The 8,191-nt window shown below is 32.9% G+C and overlaps 1 long non-coding RNA gene across 1 annotated transcript; it reads left to right on the forward strand.

Annotated features, from left to right (window-relative positions):
• Positions 1-487: 487 nt before the first annotated feature.
• LOC136043034 (uncharacterized) lies at positions 488-7,290 on the forward strand. Its single transcript, XR_010621534.1, has 2 exons — positions 488-619; positions 5,322-7,290. It is a non-coding gene; the product is annotated as an uncharacterized LOC136043034 (long non-coding RNA).
• Positions 7,291-8,191: the final 901 nt, after the last annotated feature.

Below are 8,191 nucleotides of genomic sequence, written 5' to 3' on the forward strand. Positions count from 1 at the left end.
GTGGGTTGGGTAAAAAACATTTTGTTATGTACTTAATAATTGAAATTATAAAGATTAGCTATGGAAATCCAGTCAAGAAAATTTGATTTTCGTTCATTTAAATGTTTGTACTAAAGTTCAATTTTTGAGAATTTTTCGGTGTCTTTTTGTGCTAAAATTGTGCTCCACCCCTTGCTTAGACTATCTGACTTGTTTGGTAACTTAATTTAAACATTTGCAGAACTTCTGAAAAAAACGTCTTCTAAGTTACATTATAGCTAGTCTTTGAACTAGGAAACGCTTTTTCTCAGAAATTTTCCTTTTAATTTCCTGTAATTATCCTGTGATTCGCCTTTTCTAATGAACAATTGGGTTTTTCCTCTTTGTATTGACTTTTTGCCCTAATTTGGCTGGATTAATTTTTGTTACTAGAGGTAGGCTATATTTCATGTGGCTAAATAGCTAGATTGTACCATGTTCGAGGTGCAACACTTAATTATTTCTTTTTTCAGTGTGCGCCACCTCTTGTAGTCGCTTCAAATATTGATGAGAAGACATTGAAGAAAGATGGCGTTTGTGCAGCAAGTCTTCCTACTACAATGGGCATCGTAGCTTGATTTCTTGTCCAAAATTCACTGAAGTATGTATTATATTTACTGTTTTGGATCATAATAAGCTAAAGATCCGGTACAGTCTGTCCTGTAAATATCATCAATAGTGGCCAACCCATAACCAGATATACCCAATTAGGTTTTTGCTGTGTGGGCTTATACAACTTGGCATGTAGATTTACCAAAAAATTAACATATATAAAAAGGTTTATATGGATTTTTCCATGTTAAGACATGGTTGACAGGCTCAGAAAAGGTTAACACGTACTTTGACATCTTCAGAAAAGCTGAAAAGTGGAGAAAAACGTTGACGTGTTCAGGAAAGGTTGAAATGAACGTTGGCTTCTTCAGAAGATTACGCACACAGAAAAAGTTTAAATGTAATTGGACATGTACTGAGAAGCTGAAACTACTAAACTCATTGTAAATAATTCAAAAATTCATGGTCGTTATTATTTTACATCAGAAAGAGTTAACATATTTTTTTAATATAAGAAAGAATTAACATTACTTATTGAACATAAGTTATTATTTAACATAAATGGTAACTGCAACCTAGTAAAGAATGATCACATTTACCCAAAGATCCAGTTGAGTCTATCTCATAAGTATCAACTGTAATGGTCACCAGTAATGCCACGCGGGTTTAGGCAGCTTGACAGGTAGGTTTAACAAGAAAAAAGGCTTATGTTTTATTTTATTGGTCACTGTTCAACTTAGGTAAAAAAGATATAACATACAGTTGGTCAAATTAATGAAAACTAGTAAATTTGATAAATGAAAATGACTTATTTAAGGTCAGAAACTGATTTGGCCTTCCTTGTTTAAGTTGGGGCGATTTGGATAACCTACGAAAATGCAATGCATTTTACCATATCTTTTCCAGAAAATTCGCTTGGATTTTGGAAAGAAAAGAGGAATAAGATTAAAATTTCGTAAAAAATTCAAAGGTTGACAGGTACAAAATAGAAAATATCTATAAAAAATTTACGTTGGGATGTCAAGAAAAGGTTGTCAAGAACCTGCACTTTCATTTCTTAGAAAAGTTGACAGGCTCACAAAAGGTTTTACGTCGGTATCCGGTAATTTAGGGCTACAACGTCTTCCCTTTGTTGGATTTTCTCCTCGTTGGGTTAACTTAGGCTACAGCGTCTTCCTTTTATCGGGGTTTCTCCTCATTGGGGTAAATCAGGGCTACAACGTCTTCCCTTTATTGGATTTTCTCCTCATTGGGTTAACTCAGGGCTACAACGTCTTCCCTTTATTGGGTTTTCTCTCATTGTAGGTGAAAATGCTCTAATTTTCGAAAATCAGAGTTTTCTAGCCAAAGTTTACGTTGAGATGTCAAGAAAAAGATGCCAAGAACCTGCACTTTGATTTCTTAGAAAAGTTGACAGGTTCACAAAAGGTTGTACGTCGGTATCCTTAGACATTTACAAAACGCAAAACAATTGCATGTATGTTTAATGTTCAATGAGGTTTGGGATACACAAAAGAAGCTGACACAAACAAAATAGAATAAATTATTATGAAATTTTGGTTACTGCAATAGCGACAACCTAGTAAAGAGTGATCCGCGGCCCGTAGTAACTGAAAATAGAAAAATCCTTTAGGAAAGGAATTGTCTAATTCAGAAGAATCCCCATTTAGTTTCCATTAGCAGCAGAAGACCTGATAGTGGAAAAAGGGGGTGATCGATTGTGCTGATTATAAATATAAGCGTCATATACTTGGTCGTTTGGTGGGGGGGGGGGGGGGGCTAGTCTTAAAAAATAAACTTGTTTTTTTGCTCTTGAATAATACGCGCTGCAAAAAGTTTCAACAATGATTACTTAGCCTATTATAATCATATCACTAAGGGCTAAGCAATGCCGATGACCTTGAAACTTGTAATTTTGTTCTTTTCATTCATAAAATAGTAATAAAAAAATTGACATTCCACTAGGCGTACTTGACGAGTTACAGCAATTTACTCTCTGACTACTTCTAATAGCAAGTACCATTTATTTTGTGTAATTAACTTATTAACTCATGTCTTCCGAAAAAAAAAGAGCTCAGAATCAACAAATTTAGTAAGCTCGTTTCCAAATGTCTCTTTAAATTTCTCTTAGGCCAAAGCACTGAAAGCTCCTGCCAAACAAGTCCATTTTTGATCAAAACCTAATTTTTCTGAGCTTTTCTTTTAAATGTGAAATGTGGTAGATTCTTCCTTCCTTGAGCTTAACCTCCTCTAGAAACTGGTTGAATTGTGTTTTGTTCAGATCAGGTAAATTAATTATGTGGGAATTTGAGGAAATAGAATGTAGTACCCGTTTGTCGACTATATAAAAAGGATTTGAGTATCCAGTGTGGTCTTGATTACGTCAGGTGGTATTTTAAAGCCTTCTGCTGCTTGCTGATCACCCAAAACCTCAAATATCAACATTTTTCTCATACGACTCCTTGAATGATTTGAATCCGATCAGTAACGGCTATAAAGCAACTACAAAAATCTCATTTTTCAGGTTTGAAAATATCAGTATAAAGTATTAAAATTAGTATCAAAATTAGTATAAAGAAACTATAAAAACTTCATTTTTCAAGTTAAAAAATATCATTATAAACATTAAAATCAGTATAAAGAAACTACAAAAACCTAATTTTTAAAGTTAAAAAATATCATTATAAACATTAAAATTAGTATCAAAATCAGTATAAAGAAACTATAAAGATCTCATTTTTCAAGTGTGAAAACATCAGTATAAAGTATTAAAATTAGTATCAAAATCAGCATAAAGAAACTATAAAAACTTCATTTTTCAAGTTAAAGAATATCATTATAAAGTATTAAAATTAGTAATAAAATGAGTATAAAGCAACTACAAAAACCTAATTTTTAAAGTTAAAAAAAGGACTAGAAACCCATCAAAAATGAATACAGTCTACAGGATCCAAAAAGAATACAGTCCTTAACAACTATGATCAAAAACTCTTCACTGGAGGTATTCTCTCCCCCCTTCTTAAAATTTGAAGTCCGAGGTCCTGAAGTCCTTTTCTTAAGTCCGGTATTATTTAACACGTTGACTTCTAAGGTTACAAAACAAGTTTCTGACGGTCTAAGCTTTGATACTTGTGATTTGAGTCTAATAAGCTATGCTGATGATTTACTTATGTTGAGTTTCTCATTGAGTTTACTACAGGATAATTTAGATAAGCTTGTATCTGGTCATAGCGCTATTGGTTAGAAATTAATGGCCAGAAAACTTCAGCTCTGCGAAATGAGAGACACCAGCACCAACTGTATCCGTAGATGGTGCTATTATCGCACCGTCTTCTTCGCTCAAATATATAGGTCTGTACGGCCGAGATCAGAAAGCTACAAGAACTCATTTTCTTGATATCCTTGTGTCTAACCTGCGAGTGAGCTGTGCTAAACTAGACCCACTGAAGTATTCTTACAATCGGTAAATTTTGTCGAGACTTTACACAGCAATGGCATTACCTTATGTTATTTACCTTTCCCCGCTTTGGGAATGGCTCACAGAAACAGAGAGACTGAAAGTTAGGTCCGCGTTATGTAGATATTTGAAGTTTTTATGTGCATACCGCTATTCGAGAAAAATTCATTTCTTTTGAATAAGTACCAAATTACAGATCCCCGTGAAGCTGTGGCAGAACAGGAAATTAATACTAGAAAATGTGCCCTTGAGCACCTTTTTGATTTCCTACCGTTGCATGTCATATACGAGCTATGAATGTATATAGTGATTGTAATTTAATCGTTTAATCTTGAAGTATTGTTTTCCGTCTTTTTCTTTTTCCTTTTAATTACTTCTTCTTTATACTCCGCCATGCTGTTGTTTTGATGGTGGAGTAAAATAAACTATCTATCGATCTATTTATAATTTAGTCTCTGTAGCGCTGATGAGTGCTTTTTTCTCTCCTTAAGGGATCTCTCTAAACATAGTATAGTTGGATATTTGTGATATGTGGTTAAAATTAAGCTTCATTTTCGATAGGTATAATTTTAAAGTAGCATCTATTTGAAACTGCATTAGATTTTTTACATCTTTAATGAGATCAATCAATTGCAATGTAGATATTAATGTGTTTCAGAGGATATGCTTGAAGTCGATGGAATAAAACTCCATATTACCTACATTTTTCAGCTTTAGCCTCCAAGCCAATTTTGAAAGTACAGATAAGATATTTTGGTTATATAAAAATCATTTTGCCAGATCAGATACTTTGGTCAGACTTTACAGACTCCTTGTAAATAAAACTATTATTTTTTGGCGATATTTTGTTTTCGATGCAGAATAAATAATATAATTTTCTGGATTTTAAAATCACTTTTTGAAAAGTAATATTTAATATGTTTTTGAAATGATTTACATTTCTATGCTGTATTTTGTCTTTAGATTAGTTGTGGGTGTTGCAAGTTGTAAATGTTAATTCGTAAGATAAATTCTTTGAAAACATTAAGTTTTTGTAAAAAAAAAGAGAAAAAATAAAACTTCAGAATAAAGCACCAGATCACCTGGTACTATAAACGCTTTTTTAAGCAAAAATTTTCTCTGAAACGTATTTTAAAGCATTAGTCAGCCTGATGGCCAAAATAACTGAAGATCTCCAACGTCAGGGAAAGTCCCAAGATCTCCTAAAGTTTTGATTGGATTTAGAAATCTGTGAACTTCGAATTTTAACTGGTTAATATATTTTTAAAAAAATTTCGAATATATTTTTTTCTAGATACCTGCTGAAATTCGGTCAAGTTACAAAATACCTTGGATATAGCGCTCTTACTGACTTCTTCCCAACAATGGAGCTCAAACCAAATACTACCTGTGAAGATTCCTTTTGTCGAAAGCAACAAAGTACTAAAAAATTAATTGAAAAACCCATAGTTGAACCACCCAAAGAAGAAACAGTCGTTCATGAAGAGGATTGGGGGATTACTCTTGTAGATGAAAGTGCTGTGGTCGATGAGTCAAAGAAGGAAGTTGCTAAAGGACTTAGTTATGCTTATGAAGTGCCGGTTTCAGATGTCACCTCTGAAGAGCCTGTGGTTCAAGAAGAAGGTGATCTAGATGATTTGATGGCGAAATTGAAATCCCTTTAATAGTGTTTTAAGTGGTAGTATTTTTTCTTTCAAAAGTATTTAAATCAGCTTATATTAGGAGACAAAGGATAAAAGGGTTCATTATTGAAATGAACATAACTTCTCGTCATTTTCAGGTAGTGAAACATCGTAATAGTTAAGGTCAAGCATTTTTTTTAAGCAAGCTGAAGAGTGTAAATTAGCAGATTTGTAGCAGGAGTTGTTGTAGCTCTATTGTAACACGATCGAATTTAAGAGGTTTTCTTTTTAGTTTATTATTTTCAGCTTTTTACCCTCAGGTGCACCACTTCTCAAAAAATCTTTTCCAGAAATTATGATTTCAGATAAGATAATGAAATCATTTTCTTAATCTTTTTTCTGAATTTGAAAGCTATAGCCTAACTAAAACTAAAGTTTTAACTACAATATCGATTGCTTAGTTTTTGGAATTTGTTTCTAGATCTTGTGGGGTTCGTTCACTTTAATGCTAAACTTTGCCTTATTAGTATTTTTTTTTTTTTTCCGGTTTGATTTTTTTCAAACTTTTTCAACGATTCTTCACTGAAAACTAATGGCAAAGGTAAAAGAAAACAATTTTGAATTGAGAACTCTCTAAAACAGAATTGACTTCTGTGTTTATATATACGGATTGACCAACTATATAGACAAATAGACTTAGACTAAATGAAGGGTTTTATTTATTTTAAACCTAATATTTGACTATATGTTGAATCAATATGAATAAGTATGAATTTTCCAGAGGTTCGACTCGTTAGGGGCAGAGTTGTTCCTAGAGTTGGTGGTGCCCAGGGAAAAATTAATTATAGCCTCCCCTCCTAACTGAAATATAAACGAAAAATGCCAATAATAGTGGAAAAAAATGTCCATGTGGAACACCGTTCATCCGTAGAGCTCTGCCCTTCCGCCACGGCACCCGGGCCTTGTGAACGGTTCTGACTAGGGGATAGGGTGAGGGGGTAAATGTAGTTGGGGCATTTAGGTCTTAATGTTTATGCCCTTGCGCTTGTTCTTCAGCCGAATATTGGAAGGGAGTCTTCCCGTCCCTACAGTATGCCATATTTTATTCACATATTCTATTGTCATTCGGGTGAGATGGTGGAGCTTCTAAGATGGGGTCAACGTGAAAACCAAGATTAATCTATTCGAGGGTAGGTAGTGTAAAAAAAAAACAGTTTTAGCTTACAATTGCTGTAGTAGCTTGGATTATTTAGCAGTACTTTAATAATAGGAATGCATGGGGAACTGTTAAATTAGGTCGCATTGACCTACCAGATCTATTTGAAGAAATTTGAAATAGATTTAACCTAGAAATTTCCATTCAACCAGCAGATTTATATACATTTGAAAAACGGAATGAGGTGGAGGTAATAAAATTTTCAAGGAGGGAGGGAATATAGGGACTTCCAAGGAGGAAAGAAAAGTTGTAAACTCAAATTTGAATAGTTGACGTCATTATTTTTAGTTCTTGGGTTGCGAATGACAGATCGTGATAATAAATATACCAAATAGTCTAGGTTTATGTGTTAAATTTTTTTTTGCATTCCATTTTCAAGTTTGGTTATGTGATGGTTAAGGAGTTGAATAAAAAGTTTATAATAATTTTTACTTCTTTTTTTTTAGAAAGGAATTATGTTTAATTAAGAAAATAGTATGATTGAAAGTAGAAAAAAAGTAAACATTGCGACTTCTCCTTGATATGGCTAAAAACTATTATAAACCTAGAGACGAAAAGCTTAGAGTTTACATATATAACCTGGTTTGTGGTTTCATATATAGGAATTGAGAATATAAGAGCATAAGTCTAGAACTTATATTTTTTTTTTCTAATTTAGGGACTAGAGACCACGAGAATATAAGTATATGACTTATATATAAGAGTGCATTCTGGTCTTCTAATTTAGGAACTGGAGCCTGCACGAGTGAAAGTCTAGTATTATGATCCGTACCCCACTCCGACCTAAGGACTAGAGACTGCAAGGATATTGCAGTTTATCAAAGTCTGTCAAATTCATCAAGTTTATTAATTAGTTCGTTTGTTTTCTCAGTTCTCTTTGTAAAATATTAATAATTTCAGTAGTTGTTGTTTTTTGTCGGTATGGATTTTAATATCAAAATCGACTGTTTTATGTATTTGCAGCCAAAAAAAAAAAAAAAAAAAATACATTTTCACCTTTTTCGAGGCATTTCTGCTTTCGTAAAATTTAGTATTTTTCTGCCTTTAAAAAATTAAAAATTTTCCTGCTCTTGTAAAGTGTAACATACCACCTTTTAAAGTTACCTTGCTGAAATAATGACATCACTGCAACTTAAAAACTTCAACCGTTCGATTATTTTTTTAAGGAAAGTTATTATGAGACTTATAGTCATGGGTTTTTCATGTTCGAAATGCAGCTGTGTGTTTGGAGTAAAATAATCTAAGTATACAAATCAGTCTTCCAAAAAAATTTGGTCAACATTGTTAGAATAACTTAGTTTCATTATATTTGTGATGTGGGGCTTT

This window comes from Artemia franciscana, unplaced genomic scaffold (assembly GCF_032884065.1).
Source record: "Artemia franciscana unplaced genomic scaffold, ASM3288406v1 Scaffold_284, whole genome shotgun sequence".
Taxonomy (NCBI): Eukaryota; Metazoa; Arthropoda; class Branchiopoda; order Anostraca; family Artemiidae; genus Artemia; species Artemia franciscana.